Source organism: Hyperolius riggenbachi, chromosome 12, assembly GCF_040937935.1.
Source record: "Hyperolius riggenbachi isolate aHypRig1 chromosome 12, aHypRig1.pri, whole genome shotgun sequence".
In the NCBI taxonomy this organism is placed as follows: domain Eukaryota; kingdom Metazoa; phylum Chordata; class Amphibia; order Anura; family Hyperoliidae; genus Hyperolius; species Hyperolius riggenbachi.
In genome coordinates, this window is record NC_090657.1 from 216374730 (window position 1) to 216392936 (window position 18207).

At 48.3% G+C, this 18207-nt stretch overlaps 1 protein-coding gene across 4 annotated transcripts in view; it reads right to left on the reverse strand.

Annotated features, from left to right (window-relative positions):
- Positions 1-18207, reverse strand: part of B3GNTL1 (UDP-GlcNAc:betaGal beta-1,3-N-acetylglucosaminyltransferase like 1) — a 928550-nt gene that overhangs the window by 564733 nt on the left and 345610 nt on the right. For all 4 annotated transcript variants that reach the window (XM_068262529.1, XM_068262527.1, XM_068262525.1 and 1 more), the window contains one exon: positions 7577-7685. The gene's annotated coding sequence lies outside the window, so the exon portion shown is untranslated. The remainder of the gene's footprint in view (positions 1-7576; positions 7686-18207) is intronic.

An 18207-nucleotide genomic window follows, 5' to 3' on the forward strand; every position in this document is an offset into this window, starting at 1 on the left:
ACAGGTTGCAGCCATCATGGTTCAGCTGCCAAATTCTCCTGCTGAATGATCACATGGCTACGTAACGCTAAAACCAAGTTCAGCATTTTATTATTATTAATTTGAAGAGGAGCTTTAGCCCAGGTGTGAACTTCATCCCAATCAGTAGCTGATACCCCCCTTTCCCACAATAAATATTTACCTTTTTCTTGATTAGATCATCAGGGGGTTCTGTGTGGCTGATATTGTGGTGAAACCTCTCCCACAGTGTGATGTCATGACCATGGTCCTGACAGTTTTCTGTCTGTGAACCTTGTTGCATTGTGGGAAATAACAACTTTTTCCAACTGCCAAGCAAGCAATATCTCAATTTGTGCATAGAATTCTCACTAACGAACATTCCGTACAGATCACCTGGCAGAACTAAACACGTCATCAGCCTCAATATCTTTCTGAGCAAATTAAAAGCTTGTCTGAACAGGCAGTTGGTGTTGTCTGTTTTTTTTCTTGTCTGCCAGTAGTAAAGATGATGACGTGCAGGCTCATTGTGAATAACACAACGTGAACAGTTTACATGGTTAATATCAATCATTTCTTGGTCTCTCTTCAATTTTTTAAACTTCTCACTTTGCAATGTGTAGATTTATTTTTTTACCCTTTTCGCTAAAGTTCCTCTTTAAGGAGTGGTTCTTTGAATAAACATGAGTGGCATGGGAAGGAAGCATAGTTTTGCGTATGACACTGAAGACCATCTTAGCATCTCAGAGAGAGAGAGGCCTGCATGGAAAATAATCATCCTCTTCTGGGCCACACCACTCTCGCCAGTATGCCATCTCTGAGGGAACTGGAATTCTGGGTAATCAAGGCTGGCCTGCACTCTTCTTTCAGGAGAATAACGTACAGTTCATCTATTATACCCGAACAAGCCTAAATCTACCTCACGCCTTTCAATGTAAAATGTCTACCTAACAAATGGAAAGTCTACTCTTACTAGAAATGAAATAGCAAGGAACCTGTCCAGCCCTCCCCTATAAATCTCCAGAACCCCTCATAATGTGCCCTAATGTAGAGAAGTATTTGCTGGGACATGTTCCAGGCTTGGCTGCTGCTTCTGTCGGGGTTTTATGGAGTGCGGCACACATGGCTTTCTGTTGGGTTAATGTTTCCATTTAATAAGAGGCACCGTTTGGCTACTGTTCCTCGTCCGCTGCTTTTTATGACACCTATTTCTGGCAGTGGAAAACTCGGCAGCACTACATCTGTCCAATCCGATACTTGGGGTACATTTTCAGTATCGTGCTGTGAGCTAAGATCATTCTCTGTGTGTTCTGCAGAAGCTAGAAGAAGAGCATAACCCACCTTATCTCTAGGCATGCCAATTTAGGATCTGTCAGATGGAAAACATCTATATACCGTATCTGACAACAGATCTTTCTAGGATGATAAGACAATTTGCTTAGATGCATTCTCGGGAATTGCTGCAGATAACAGCAATGGTTTACTGCAGAAGATAAGAGAGGTGATTGGTGAGGCGGCATTGTCTTCACTCTGATTTTCTCCTCTCATGCTAGGCATACATGGTAAGTTGTCTCCTTATCAATCGAGCCGCCGATGGCTCGATTGATAATATCCGACAGGTCCGATGACCTGCCGGATAGATTCCCCGCTCGATTCCCTGCTATTGTCCACCCGCGGGGATCGAGACGATAAGGGATGCCCGCGGGGACGAGCGGGGATCGATCCGCGCGCACACGTGGACATGTTCAGAACGGGATTTCCGGACGGGCCATTGCGCCGGCGGCGATCGGAGGGGTGGGAGGGACGCCGCAGGGAGGGGGGAATCATGTAGATAGCGCTAGGCTAGCTACATGAAAAATAAAAATGTGCAAAAAACTTTCCCGGGGCCGCGGGAATCAGAACGCCAGGAAGGTTAATCTCCAGCTACCATCCCACCCGGAACCTTAGCTCCTCCTAGGAGACCCTCTTGTCCTCTAGCTTGGTCACCTCCCCTCACTCGTGCATCCAGGACTTCTCACAAGCATCACCTCTCCTTTGGAATGCTTTCCCACAGCCAATCCGTCAGGCTCCGAGCCTGGAAACCCTAAAGGTACATACACACGTCAGATTTTTCCAAACGACCGGTCGTTTGGACGTCTGAATGGCCGGTCGTTTGGATGTAAAATCGGGCGTGTGTACAACGGTCGTTCAACTGATAACGCTGGTTTTGACGGATCCGCTTGGCGGATAATAATGATACACTGGTAGGGGCAATGTGTACAATAAGAAGGTCTCCTGGCTCTTTAGCCACCCAACAATGATGCACTAGCCCTCACCTTCTCTCGACTGTAGCAAGGTGAAACATTTGCACCAGGTGCAGAGATTACAGGGGCAGCATGTTTGTACTGTGTCTACACTTACAGCATGCAGTCAGAGTAGGAGGAGAAGTGAGAGGAGAGAGGGGTGAAGAGGTCATCATTGGGGAAAAGCAGCTTGTTGTGCTGTGTGAGGAGTCTGACAGTGAGTGAGGAGGGGGAGGCAGGAGAGCAGCAGTGTGTCATTTGACTTGCACAGCAGAAGGGAGGAGGTGGCACTGCTGTCCTGAATGAGGAGGAATGGAGTGGCTGAGGGTGAGCAGTTTGTCACAGACTCAGAAGCAGCCATGTGCTATTGTGTTGAGCTGCAGCATGTCATGTGAGAACATTAAATGAAGCAGCGTAAATTGTCGGGTTGCTGTGCGATCATTACAAATCAGGAGCGAGGGGGGGGGAGACATCCTCACAAGCAAAAAGTCTAGAACTGGCCCTGACTGTACATCACTCCCCCGACCTTGGATACGGGACGGTAGAACATCAAAAATCAACACAAAATCCTTGCGCTTCCACAATGAAGATATGGCCTCTTTAAACAATCCTTGGTCTCTTCTATGGTGTACACAGTATACTGGAGCTCCTCCACCACAGGGTAAAAATGCAATCTAGAAAAAACAGGAGCGCTCCATAGTGTGTTACTAAGGAATCCAGTTTATTCTAATTCAAGGTTCTACTTACATAAAAACGATATAAAATTCTCTTATAAGCGGTAGGCACATCCGCTAAAAGCCCGGGGGGATGGATCCACACACGTTGTGGCCTGCAGCGCGGTCTCCGATGGCCTGGGAGTTCCGTCCATCCCCCCGGGCTTTTAGCGGATGTGCCTACCGCTTATAGGCAAATTTTATATCGTTTTTATGTAAGTAGAAACTTGAATTAGAATAAACTGGTTTCCTTGGTAACACACTATGGAGCGCTCCTGTTTTTTCTAGAGAACATCAAAAAACAGCCTGGCATACCAGAGCGGTCATTTTACATCTCAAGTGGTAGAATGGAGGTGCCCCCTGACAAAAACAAAAATACAGTGGTGATTTAAGGACACTATGGTTGCTCAGATGCAGCCTAAAGGTCCGTACACTAGCACCAAAAATATCACCGGCAGGGATCGGACTCAATCCCCTGGGGGCTCGGGGACGGAGTACTGTTCAGACACAAATTCTCAAATAGTTCTGTTTCTGTGGGAGGGCAATGCGATGCACGATGGAGCTGCTTCGAGCAAGAAGGGTAAAGAGGGGAACATCACACTTGGCTAATGTGCGGCTGAGATGATTCTGCCCTCCAGATATTGGTGACGCATTGGGAAGAATCATGGATACTGTACGCACATTAGATACTCTGCAAATATGGCTCCAACCAGCCGCCTCAGCCGGGAACCATTTAGTGTGTGTAGGAGGCTTCACTGTCCCTGCAATTTGTAGAATTAATATTTTTTAGTATTTATATAGCGACATTTTCTGCAGCACTTTACAGAGTACATAGCCATGTCACTGACTGTCCTCAGAGGAGCTCACACTCTAATCCTACCATAGTCATAGTCTAATGTCCTACCATGTTATTATTATGTATTTATATAGCACTGACATCTTCTGCAGCACTTTACAGAGTACATAGTCATGTCACTGACTGTCCTCAGAGGAGCTCACAATCTAATCCTACTAAAGTGATGGTCTAATGCCCTACTATATTATTTGTATGTATTTATATAGCACTGACATCTTCTGCAGCACTTTACAGAGTACATAGTCATGTCACTGACTGTCCTCATAGGAGCTCACAATCTAATACCCACCATAATCATAGCCTCATGTCCTAATTATTATTAAGTATTTATAAAGCACTGACATCCTCTGCAGCACTTCACAGAGTGCATAGTTATGTCACTGACTGTCCTCATAGGAGCTCACAATCTAATCCTACCATATTCATAGTCTAATGTCTTACCATATTATTATTATGTATTTATATAGCACTGACATCTCCTGCAGCACTTTGCAGAGTACATAGTTATGCCACTGACTGTCCTCATAGGAGCTCACAATCTAATCCCTACCATAGTTATAGTCTAATGTCCTGCCATATTATTATGTATTTATATAGCACTGACATCTTCTGCAGCACTTTGCAGAGTCCATAGCCATGTCACTGACTGCCCTCAGAGGAGCTCACAATCTAATCCTACCATAGTCATAGTCTAATGTCCTACCATATTATTATTATGTATTTATACAGCACTGACATCTCCTGCAGCACATTACAGAGTCCATAGCCATGTCACTGACTGCCCTCAGAAGAGCTCACTATTTAATCCTACCATAGTCATTTGTCCATCATAGTCTAGGGCAAATTTTAGAGGAAGCCAATCTACTTATCTGTATGTATGGGATGTTGGGGGAAGTTTCTTATATTGCCCTGGGGTGGTTGGGTGACACTTTGTGAATGGTGGGAACTCCTCTTCCTTCCATCCATCTCATCTGCTATGGCAACCTCCATACTGTGAGCTGCTCTTGTTGTCACTGTCACTGCTGTGATGTACATCACTCCAGGCAAGTCCATCTACTGGATGGCTGCTGAAAGCTAGAGTCACGCTTGCATTAAATGCCAGCGTATCCTTTCATTGCCATCACCAGGAAAGCACCAGGTAAAGTCCATTAATAATACTTTAATAGATCTCCATGATGTCATACACACTGGTGTTTGCACACGGCGTTTGATTGGCGTTTTGTCTGGAGGATGCTATATGCAGCATCATTTCTTGGGCTGAAGCTCTATAACTGACTGGTTCTCAACATGCGGTATGCGTACCCCAGGGGGTACTGCTGATGGTTCCAGGGGGTACTCGGGCTTGATATACTTAAAGGGAAGGTTCAGGGAGTGGGAAAAAAATAAAAATCCATATCCACTTACCTGGGGCTTACTCCAGCCCGTGGCAAGCAGGAGGTGCCCTCGCCGCCGATCCGGAGGCTCCCGGTCGTCTCCGGTGGCCGACCTGACCTGGCCAGGCCCGGCTGCCAGGTCGGGCTCTTCTGTGCTCCAATCTGCGCCTCACGGGGGCGCGCTGACGTCATCGGACGTCCTCCGGGCTGTACTGCGCAGGCTCAGTAGTTCTGCGCCTGCGCAGTACAGCCCTGAGGATGTCCGATGACATCAGCACACCCGCGTGGAACTCAGAAGAGCCCATCGTTGGAGCGCAGAAGAGCCCGACCTGGCAGCCGGCCTGGCCAGGTCGGGTCGGCCACCGGAGACCACCAGGAGCCTGCAGAGCGGCGGCGAGGGCACCTCCTGCCTGCCACGGGCTGGAGGAAGCCCCAGGTAAGTGGATATGGATTTTTATTATTTGTTACCACTCCCTGAACCTTCCCTTTAACCAGGAATAACACACTTAGAGTTTTAGAAAATGATACATCTTATTTAAACAACACCAAATTAGTGTTTTAGCTAATATAAAGCAATAGTAAATGCTTGGACATGGTTTCGTACCAGTTGTCATGTACTATAATAAATATATATTTGTCAAGGGGTACTTGTGATAATGTTTACTCTGCTAGGTGGTACTTGGTGAGTACAGGGTTTTAAAAGGGGTACATACCAATAAAATATTGAGAAACACTGGACTACAACACGCGCGTCCCATGAATGCCGAACAAATTCAGGGCAGCATGCACACAGGGTTGGGATGGAGGAGGGGGCAGAATTCAAGGGCAGCATGCACACAGGGTTGGGGTGGAGAAGGGGGCAGAATTCAAGGGCAGCATGCACACAGGGTTGGGGTGGAGGAGGGGGCAGAATTCAAGGGCAGCATGCACACAGGGTTGGGGTGGAGGAGGGGGCAGAATTCAGGGCAGCATGCACACAGGGTTGGGATGGAGGAGGGGGCAGAATTCAAGGGCAGCATGCACACAGGGTTGGGATGGAGGAGGGGGCAGAATTCAAGGGCAGCATGCACACAGGGTTGGGGTGGAGGAGGGGGCAGAATTCAAGGGCAGCATGCACACAGGGTTGGGGTGGAGGTGGGTCAGAATTCAGGGCAGCATGCACATGGGATTGGGATGGAGGAGGGGGCAGAATTCAGGGCAGCATGCACACAGGGTTGGGATGGAGGAGGGGGCAGAATTCAAGGGCAGCATGCACACAGGGTTGGGGTGGCGGAGGGGGCAGAATTCAGGGCAGCATGCACATGGGATTGGGATGGAGGAGGGGGCAGAATTCAGGGCAGCATGCACACAGGGTTGGGGTGGCGGAGGGGGCAGAATTCAGGGCAGCATGCACACAGGGTTGGGGTGGAGGTGGGGCAGAATTCAGGGCAGCATGCACATGGGATTGGGGTGAAAGGGCAGAGAGGGGGCAGCAGGCACATGGGATTGGGGTGGAGGAGGGGAGTTGAATTGGCCACATGCACAGGGTTGGGGTGGATATATAAGAGTGAACAGAGGCGCCAGCAGGATAAAAGGTACTAAAAAGTTTAAAATTCCTCAGGAGTTGGTGGACTCGCCTCCTTGAAGTAGACAAGATACTGTCAGCTTTTTAACAACAACAGGTTTATTTATATACTCCAGACAACCATGCAACGCGTTTCGCAGGTATTCCTCAGGCATTAACAAATAGGAGTACACGCAGTACAGTCTCAAGGTCATGATAAGCGCCTCTGCACTGTACTGCGTGTACTCCTATTTGTTATTGCCTGATGATACAGGAATATACCTGAGAAACGCATTGCATGGTTGTCTGGAGTATATAAATAAATCCTGCTGGCGCCTCTGTTCACTCCTATATTACCAATATCCACCCCTGGGGAAGGGGTCGATCCCCATCTCTTTTTTCCTGATCTACAGAGAGCGACTTTTAATCCTGAGTGAGGACAGGTCTAATCTCCTCACCTGCCTATACAGTGGTTGCCTTTGTGGTAACCCACGTTTGTGAGTCTATACAGTACACTACATACTTTTCAATTCCAGCCTATTGTTTTGCTTACTACACTATATTGGGCTCTCGGTGTCCCCACTTTTGTTTAAGGTTGGGGAGGAGTTGGGGGTGGAGGGAGGGGGTTGGGGTGGAGGTAGGGATATCTACACAGCAGTTACCAATTAAAGCCTGAGTTTATTTATTAATCTGCTCTGTCGCTCGCCTCTCTTGTCGCCTCATTATCTTAACAAGGATAATTCTTGTCTGACCTCCTGATTTCTAATTGGAACCTGATGAAGGAGCGTGATCAGAGCACAGATGCTGCTTACCTGGCAAGAGACGGAATGTCCACATATTAAACGGTGATGAAGGATGAATATTCGGTCCAGCAGAAGAATAGACGCTCTGTTTCGCTATATATAGGGTGGATTTCATTAACTGAAAAAACAGAAACAAATTCAGTTAGAAAACCTTATACACAAATGCAGATTCCCATCTAGCTTCTGGACATTTAATCAACACAATCAGTTTGTTGATCAACATACAAGACTCTCCTGACCAATCCTTTATTTCCAGTCCCGGCAAGCTCCTGGCATAATTTAACGATTGGTTGTTTGCACATCCACACGGCCTGATATGTGTTAAACTGCTAAGGTGCCCATACATCAGAAGATGTATGGGTAGATCGACCAAACGACACATCTCTCCCTGATCGAAGAGAGATCTGTGGGCTGCTTATAAACCACAGGCCGATTCCTGATCAATTTCAGCATGAAATCCCCCGGAAATTGGCCTTGTGACGCCATATCCACCACCTCCCGCGGACGGGCCTGGGGTTCTGTCATGTTTCTTTGCTCGTCCTGATATCCCATGTCATTACCTCTACGCAGCCGATCGAGCAAGTCGTCCCTACACCTCGCAGCACGTCTGACCAATACATGCAACCAGATTCGGCCCAAAATTGGTCACATCATTGATCGGGCATGCTCTTGGCGGCACCGGTTTTCATCGGATTCGATAGTAATTATCTAATCGGATGGTCGACCGGCCACCAAGTTGCCTAATGTTTAGCTACCTTTCTAGTCAGATCTGATCTCTTAACAACCAACTATCAGCAGAATAATTCACTTCTCATCAACAGACATTTTAATTTAATTTTTTAGACACTGATGGGAAGAAAATAGCGGCTTATGCTGGGAATACACCATACATTTTTTCAGCAGATGAATGGTTCGATAGATAATTTCCGACATGTCCGATCTTATTTTTCGATCGTTTTTCATAGAAGTGAATGGAAATTGATAAGAAAAGATAAGCAAATCGATCAGAAAATCGATCGAAAATAAGATCGGACAGTAAATCGACTGAAAACTCTCATTGTGTATTCCCAGCATTATGTCTACAAGGCCTCAGTTTTATCCCTTTGGCACCCGAGGGGGTCAGCTAAATCAGCCATAGACTAGCTGAGTCAAATTAGTGAAATAGTTCAGGGTTCCTGCAGGCTCCCACACGCCCAGTGATCGTATCCTCTGCACCAAACTCACATGATCTGATTCCGATGGTATAATGACAATAATATGCTGTGTTGTACCAAAATCCTTCTAACCATAACATTTTTCTACTCGTTATGAACCAAAATGCATGATTAATGCTTGATTAACTTGGCAAACAATGAGCGATCTCCAATGGATGACATCGGTACACAGATGAATTCAACTACTGCGCAATGATGGTTGACCAATCCAATTGTTAGCGGAAGCACAAAAATGAGAATCCGGAAGTGCAAAATTTGCCACATGTGAATTGTTTGAATGGATTGTATGTTATTGTCGGATACGAAAGACTAACACCAATTACCTTTGGAACTGATCTGCCAGGACTGGACAGTCTACATGGACGATAATTGCTACTATTCAAAGCGTATTTAGAAGTGATCATTACCAGCCCAGGACCAATAATGAGCTAATACTGCAGTTGAGGGAGGGCCCCGGTGCAGTTGAGACATCTGCAGCCCCTATTGCTACGCCACTGTCAGAGTGGGATTCCACATACAAACTATAAAGCACCTAAGGAAGCCAGAATACACTGTGTCAGCGTATTCTACAATACATGAGAGGACAGCAGTGGCTGAGTAATCAGCACTCTTGCAGCGTCCCAGGGCAATATCTTGTGTTCTTCACAAGTCAGCCACCCCTGAAGACTGTGATGGGGATTGTAGATTGTGAGCCGCTCTGAGGCACAGCTGTGTGAATCGTTTCTAAACAGTGTTGTGGAGGAAGTAACGGTTCTATATAAGCTGGCCAAGGGTGGCATCTGACTGTACTTTCACTTTTACCAAACATTTGCTGACTAACCACTTCCTGTCATCTCTGCATCTGTTCCTTCCTCATGCAGGACACTAATGAAATGCTACATCACGCCCTCATTCTATTCCACCCCCTTTGATTGTAATATCGACTAACAGGCTACCATCCCTCCAATATGTGCTGCTCATCTCCTCCACCTCTCTTCCCCCTCTTCCTCTGCTGCTCCTCTCTGCTGATCCTCCGCTGGATGTCAAAACTCAACATGGGTCAGAGAGGACGGTTTTCAGCTTCACCATCTTATTGACCCTACGACCAGAAGGTTATTGTCGATTGAGCAAGCTAAAGATAAATTTCATTTGTCGCCCCTATTAGTATTTAATTATGAACAGATTACACATTATACCCAACATCTTAATTTCTCCACCTATTGTGAGAAGCCTACCCCTTTTGAAATGCTCTGTGCACAGGGCCACACCCAACCTTATTTGATATCTAGGATTTACCAGATTCTCCAAACTCCATCCTCAGATGCGATTGCTCATCGATATATATGGTCAAGTGGTCACAATATCTATCTATTGACACTACTCTACCCATGTGGCAGAGGCTGTGGAAGGCGTCCTCTGTGCTCCCTATATGTACCACATATAAGGAAAATCACTACAAGCTTATGTTCCTGTGGTATAGGACACCAGACATTATTAATAAATGGGACCCTGGTGTCCCGCCCTGTTGTTGGAAATGTCAAAATACTCTGATGCATATTTTTTGGGATTGTTTGTGCATTATACCTTTTTGGAAATCTGTAAATCGGTTACTCAATTATTAAGTGAGATATTGGGGGAACCAGTGGAACGTAAACCATTTACCTTACTTCTAGGTTACCCGCTTCCAAATGTATCTTACAAGTCTAAAAAGCTTGTAGCCATTATTCTTAATGCTGCTAAAAGATCCATTGCAGCGCTGTGGCATTCTTAATATCCACTAACAAAAGACACATTAATTGAGAAAATCCTTGATGTGAAGCATTTGGAGGACATGACAGCTAGATTGAATGATAGGGTGGACATATTGAAAGTGTAACTGTCGGGCATAAAACCAAAAAACAATTCTTTATTATTATCTGGTAAACAAGTAATAAGGATGCTAACCAGGCAATCCAAAAGTTAAAATCACTATTACTTTTCTTGTTGATGAATGATCATTCCCCAGTTTACCTGACTCTTATTTGGTACACACAAAATGTGGTACGCAAAAAGGAAGTTGCAGGACATGCTGGGTTGTCTTTTTTTGCTTCTCTAGTAGAGAAGTAGAAGTAGAGAAGCAAAAGATGACAACCCAGCATGCCCTGCAACTTCCTTTTTGCGTACCAAATTTTGTGTGTACCAAATAAGAGTCAGGTAAACTGGGGAATGATCATTCATCAACAAGAAAAGTAATTTTGGATTGCCTAGTTAGCGTCCTTATTACTTGTTTACCAGATAAAAATAAAAAATAGATTTTTGATTTTATGCCCGACAGTTACACTTTAAAGAGTAACTGTTAGCCAAAAAAAATCAAATTTAAATCTCTATTGTAATGTATTAAATAGTTTGCAAGGGAGCCAAAAAGGCAATGCTGAAATTAAAAAGCAATCTTACTTTTCTGTTTTGCTAAATATCAATCATCCTTTTCCCCGAGCTCCTAAGGAGGCCGGCAGGCCGCATAACAGATACTACAGAGCATGCTGGGAGGGTTTTTTCTCTGTACTGCCCTCCCTGTTCCTCCCCTTCATTTCCCTATCCCTCCCTAATTCTTTACTGCAGCCTGATTGGCTGCTTCCTCTCTCTCTCCCTCCCGCAACCCCCCCCCCCCCCCACCACCCCAGGTGCCGATGTCTGCCCGACCCCCTCTCCCCCCCAGGAGCAGGTGCCGATGTCTGCCCGACCCCCTCTCCCCCCCAGGACCACGTGCCAATATCTGCCCTATCCCCCAAACCAGGTGCCGATGTATGTCCTCCCCCCCCAGGACCAGGTGCGATGTCTGCCCCCCCCCAGGACCAGGTGCCGATGTCTGCCCTCCCCTCCAGGACCAGGTGCCGATGTCTGCCCGACCTACCCCCCCCCCCCCAGGACCAGGTGCCGATGTCTGCCCGACCCCCTCTCCCCCCCAGGACCAGGTGCCGATATCTGCCCTACCCCTCTGAACCAGGTGCCGATGTCTGCCCTCCCCCCTCCCCTCCAGGACCAGGTGCCGATGTCTGCCCGTCCCCCCCTCCCCAGAACCAGGTGCCGATGTCTGCCCGACCCCCTCTCCCCCCAGGACCAGGTGCCGATGTCTTCTCACCCCAAAAAGCTGACACCGAGAGAGAGCGGGAGCAGAGTACATCTACACACTTCCAGCGCCGCTGCTCCAACGTTTTGTCCTACATTGTCGAAATGTCCTACGCTAATGACAGAATGATGGAAACTCCATCGAGGAGACCTACAAATCGAAATACCCTACTATGGAAATAGGCTGATTGTATATTGTCTCACTGTATGTTATTGCTAATAAAGTAATAATGGAAATAAGTTTGAAAATGTAGCAGTTATAGATGATTAATCTGTGCTCAGGGTAGCTGCACGGCCCCTAGAAAGGGGCCTGCTCATTAGGACACACTTGCTGCTGCACTCCCTCCAACCACAGGCTATTACTCCACACACCCGTAGGGTAAAACGATGAGGGGAAATGAGAAAACCTAAATGCGCATGTGCAGAGTGGGCGTGGAAAGTACTGAGCACGCGCAGAAGGTAAAGTAGGCAAAATCGACGCGTAGGACAATACGTTGGAGCACCGCCACCGCAGTTTCCTCTGTCACCGTGCATCTCTCTCCTGCTCGTGATTCTCTCACATGTGACTCGCCGGCTGATCTGCGGTGGCGGCGCCGGAAGTGTGTAGATGTACTCTGCTCCCGCTCTCTCTCTCAGTGCCAGCTTTTTGGGGTGAGAAGACATCGGCACCTGATCCTGGGGGGGGGGGGGGGGGGGGTAGACATCGGCACCTGGGGGAGGGGGGCTAGATATCGGCACCTGGGGGGAGGGGTGGGAGGGTTAAGACATCAGCACCTGGGAGGGGAGGGCAGGCACCAGCACCTGGTCCTGGGGTGGGGGGGTCGGGCAGACATCGGCACCTGGTCCTGGGGTGTGGGGTGGGCGGTGGGGTCAGGCAGACATCGGCACCTGGGGGGAGGGGTGGGAGGGTTAAGACATCAGCACCTGGGAGGGAAAGGCAGGCACCAGCACCTGGTCCTGGGGTGGGGGGGTCGGGCAGACATCGGCACCTGGTCCTGGGGTGTGGGGTGGGCGGTGGGGTCAGGCAGACATCGTCTCCTGGGGTGGGCAGACATCGGCTCCTGGGGTTGGGTCGGGCAGACACCGGCACCTGGGGTGGGGCGGGTAGGGCAGACATCGGCACCTGGGGGGGTTGGGCAGACATTGGCACCTGGGGTGGGGGGCAGGAATCCGCACCTCTCTCTGCGTGTGTGTGGGGAGGAAGACATCTGCACCTGTGTCTGCGGGGGTGGGGACGGACGGGTGGACATCCGCACCTGACAAAGCGACATGCCCGCAGACCTTCCCTCCCCTGAGTGTCAGAGCTGGCAACATGCCCCCCCTTAGACTAGAGACTGGTGGGAGTGTCTGAGGGCTGGAAATTTGGAGGGCTAATGATTAATAAATCAGGAAGCAGGGTAAGGGAGGATATTACATCACGACTGGCTTCAGACAAGACACTTAAAGATGGAACATGCCAGGAACTGTCAGGAGCATAAATCTCTGCAAATACTATATAAAAATTCTGTGAAATCCAAACATGGACAGTGAAATGCATATGTAATGTAAGTACAGCCACCTGCGGCCGGTTTCCCACTGCGGATTGGCAGTAGCTTTGTGGTGCAGCCTGGGGGATTACCGCGTTAGTATGCAGTAACCCCCGTCTGACACTCACTTCCTGTGGCCGAAAAAATCACGTGCACGGAAGCATATAGCTAAAATACGCTTCAGCGCATGCGCGATGCGTAAAACTTGCGGTGGGCATTTTAAAAACGTGCATCGCCATAGACTTGCATGACTTCCGGTCTGCCGCATGTCACCACAGAGCCACACGGTAACCTAGGTTTGCCCTTGCATCGGGGATGCGGCAAAAGCATCACTACCGTTGCATCGCTCCCTGGTATGAAAGGCCCCATAGACTAACATTGCCCTAACGGTGGGCTGCGGTAAAAATTATCTGCATGCTTGCTGTGGAGGCATAGTATCCGCACTTTAAAGGAAACCAGAGACCAACGATACTTACCTTTTTGTACATACCTGAGGCTTCCTCCAGCCCCATGCACATGGATCGCTCCCATGCCGCCGTCCTCCACCGCCAGTCTGCGCAAGTGAAGTGTGCTCTTTACGTATCTGTCCAGCGGCTGCTGGAGAGATACGTAGAGGACGCACTTCACTTGTGCAGACTGGCCCCGACTGGCTGAAGTAAAGGGACCCGATACCGGAGATGCAGGCAGCAGAGGACAGCGGCGTGGGAGCGATACATGCGCATGGGGCTGGAGGAAGCCCCAGGTTTGTATAAAAAGGTAAGTATCGTTGGTCTCTGGTAACCTTTAAAGGGAAGGTCCAAACAATTAAAAAAAAAAAAACAAATCCACTTACCTGGGGCTTCCTCTAGAACCTGGCTGCCATCCTGTGCCCTCGCCGCAGCTCCGGTGGCTCCCGGTCTCCTGCGCTGCAGAAGCCGACCTCGGGTCACGTGGTCCGGCCGACGTCATCAGGTCTGTACTGCGCAGGCACAGAACTACTGCGTCTGCGCAGTACAGACCTGATGATGTTGGTCTGGACCACGTGACCCGTGCGTGGAGCACACAAGAAGCCGACCTTCTGCAGCGCAGGACACCGGGAGCCACTTGAGCTGCGGCGAGGGCACAGGATGGCAGCCAGGGGCTGGAGCAAGCCACAGGTAGGGCTTCCATAGATTAGACTTGTTTTCCCAGCACATCCCACAGATGCTTGAATGGCCCCGCTCTGTGAGTTTGTGTGCTCCACCACTTTGGGGCAGAGTTGCTGTTGTTAATAATTGCTTCCACTAAGTACAGCTAAGGATCCTTTTCCACCATCCCCGCCGTTTGTGATCTGATTCCAATCAGTAACGGATCGCAAAACGCAGGGTACAGTAAAACTAATGGGAGCAGCACGGGCCCTTTCACACTGGTGCGGTGCGACATTTTACCGCAGCCTACTGCTAGTGAAATGTAAGTCTATGGAGTAGTTTATACTGCCTGCGTTGCAGTGAGCTGCACCAGAAGTACCCTATCTAACGCGAGTGCATACCTACATGTACGTTACTATGCGGGACCTGTGGCAACGTGCAGCGGACCGGAAGTCGTATAAGTCTATGGCAACGCACTTGTTTTTAAACTGGCTGCCACAGTTTTACGCTTCCCGCATGCAAGGAAGTGTATTTTAGCAATACGCTTCCAGGCATGTCATAGATTTGCCAACAGGAAGTGAGCGTCACTTCTGGCCTGCTGCCAGACGGGGATTACCGCATACTATCACGGTAATCCCCCAAAGGCCTGTTTTGGTGGAGTGGCTACTGCCAATATTCAGTGTGAAACTGGCCTCAGTGTGATCCGATTGAGTTGTGATTTTGTCCTGACTGCATCCGTGCCGTGTTTTGGATGGTACTGAGCTCTCTAAACTGAGTGTAGTAGCGCAGTCGCGTTAGTGGAAATTGGTTTGAAACGCGATCACATCACAGCACGACTGTGATCGCCTATTATGGTGGAAAAGAGCCTTTACAGTTGGCCGTAGAATATTTAGGAACTCTCCTGGATATGTCAGACTGGAATATGTTGTATTCCAGTCTGACAGTTGTCAGATCCTTTCCCCGTTGTACAATCATACTGGGTCTGTCTCCAGGAGGGTTGCTACTTTGGAAAACATCTCTACATTTCAGTGAAACATTCTAAGATGCGGGGGAGCTTTTTGTTCTAAACTCTTCACCCCTCACTCCTCAGTGATTATACTTTCTTATTATAACTTGTAGGGCGAGATCCCAAGAATGTGTTACCTTAAGCAAGAATCAGACATTGTTGTAGGAAAGAAACACTTGGTTTACATCACAGATACTCTGTAAACCGGACCATAAACTTGTTCCTGGCTTCATCCCCCTCATATTGTGCAAGCGTCCATCTGGCCTCATCTATAAACCCGTTTCTCTGCTGACGAGCGTCTGAGAGGCGATGATTTATGCCGCAGATGGATTCAACGCTCCTGTCATAATGCGCGTCTGAGCTCCTGGTGACTCATATGGAACAGAGGCAGATTGTCAAATCACTACCTGTCATTACAGCCGTTCACTAACCATCATCACCAGGACTATTTCTGTGCATTTTGGTGATCTAGGTAAAGCGCGCTTCAGCCAGAGAGGATCTGATCATAAAGGGGGAAATGATCCATGCTTTTTATAAAGCTTAGTCCGTGTCATTATTGGACAACTGACAACTGAAGTAAATCCCAGAGGTGTTTTTTTTACCTTGTTTTGTAATAATCACTAGTTTCCATCGTATTTATAATGTGGCGGGCATTGTCTTTATTTGAGAGACTCACTGGATTTTGCCCTCCAGCAACATATGGGGCCCATGGGCGCCACAGCATCATAGGCACCATGCTTGTCCCTGTGCTGCGCGGCCATGCCTGCCCCTGTGCTGCCCCCAGGGCCGGGCCGCAGCATAGGCTGGAGAGGCTCCAGCCTCAGGGCGCAGTGTAGGAGGGAGCGCACAATTCCTTCAGCTGTCATTCCTAATTGTGTTTGAAGCAGAAAGAAATAAGAAAAGGGGATACATGGAAGTGACTACAAGCCAGATAACTAGAGATTAAGGTGTTGGGGGCCCTGGGCCTGGGGTGCCTCTTAGTCTAAGAGCAATCAGTGTGTGACGGCTGGGTGAGAGGGATGGAGGGGAGCACTTTGGTGTCTCAGCCTTGGGTGCTGGAGGACCTTGTCCCGGCTCTGGCTTCCCCCCCCCCTCCCCCCCAATGCCTGCCCCTGTGCCTCCCCATCACTCAGACCTCAGATCAGATTACTTCTGGGGAACATGGCTACTTAGTTTATGTTTGTAGGGCGCACTTGGCTTAGGGTTAGAAAAGAGGACAGAGAGGGAATAAGAAGAGATATTTCAAAAAAAGTAACCTTAGCAATATCCCAAAACAAAAAACACAGGCAGCCATAACACATGTACACGAGAAACAATGCTGTTTTTAGAGGTGAAAGGGGGCTCTGACCAAGGGTGGGGGGTTAAGATTTTGCCATAGGCTTTTTATTAACCAGATACGCTCTTGTTGTAGTATCAACAGGATTATTACCTAACCGCAGTATAGTAAAGGAACCACAAGATGTCATTGTCTGTAAAGTGGGGTAATGATCTCTATGGTATTTTGTTTTCCTGTATACATTTTGTGTTCCTCTCTGCTGTAAGTAAGCTGCATTATCTGGTGGTGGTGCATGATATACTGTGTCTCTACACGTTTTCTTCAGTAAAGAGTTCTGACTTGCTATACTGGTTGCTATCTGCATGTACAGAATACTAAGCTCTAACAGAATTCACATTGCAGAGCGGTCATGTGATCATCACTCACCTGATGTCATAATCTTTACAAGCACCTGTATTTATTTATTTTCCCGTTTGTGACGCAGGTGGCTGTTTTTATAACAAGACAAGAATAACATGACAGGACACATTATTGTTGCTGTGTTTAGGGACTGTGAGGACCTGGAGAGGACGACTGTGTGTGTGTGTGGGGGGGGGGGGGGCAGAGCCGGGACAAGGTCCTCCAGCACCCAAGGCTGAGACACCAAAGTGCGCCCCTCTATTCCTGCCACCCCAGCCATCAAACACTGATTGCTATTAGACTAAGAGGCGCCACAGGGCCCACAACCTCCCCAGCACCTTAATATCTAGTTATCTGGCTTGCAGTCACTGCCATGTATCCCCTTTTCTTATTTATTTCTGCTTCAAACACAATTAGGAATGACAGCTGAATGAATTCTGCGCCCCCTCCTACAGTGCGCCCTGAGGCTGGAGCCTCTCCAGCCTATGCCTCGGCCCGGCCCTGGGGGGGGGGGGGGGGGTTATGCAGGTGCACACAAGGTGCTGATTCACTGAGTAGTAACCCGCCCTATTCATGTGTTGTAAAGGGTTCAGACAGGCAGATAAGCAATTGTTATGGAGCTATCACTGGAACAATGCATCATGAATATGCATCATGAATATAAGTATCCCCCCCTCCCAGCTATAAATATTCCCCCCTCCCCCAATTTGGAATTATCACACAGCACCCGAAAATGTTCACCCTCAGTATAGATAGGTAGCCAGGTATAGGTGCCCCTGCATAGGTTAGCCAGGTATAATTGCCCCAGTATAGGTAGCTAGTATAGTTGCCCCCAGTATAGGTGGTATAGTTGCCCCAATATAGGTAGCTAGTATAGTTGCCCCCAGTATGTGTAGTATAGTTGCCATATAGTTGCCCCAGTATAGGTAGCTAGTATAGTTGCCCCAGTATAGGTAGCTAGTATAGTTGCCCCCAGTATATATAGTATAGTTGCCCCCAGTATAGGCAGTATAGTTGCCCCAATATAGG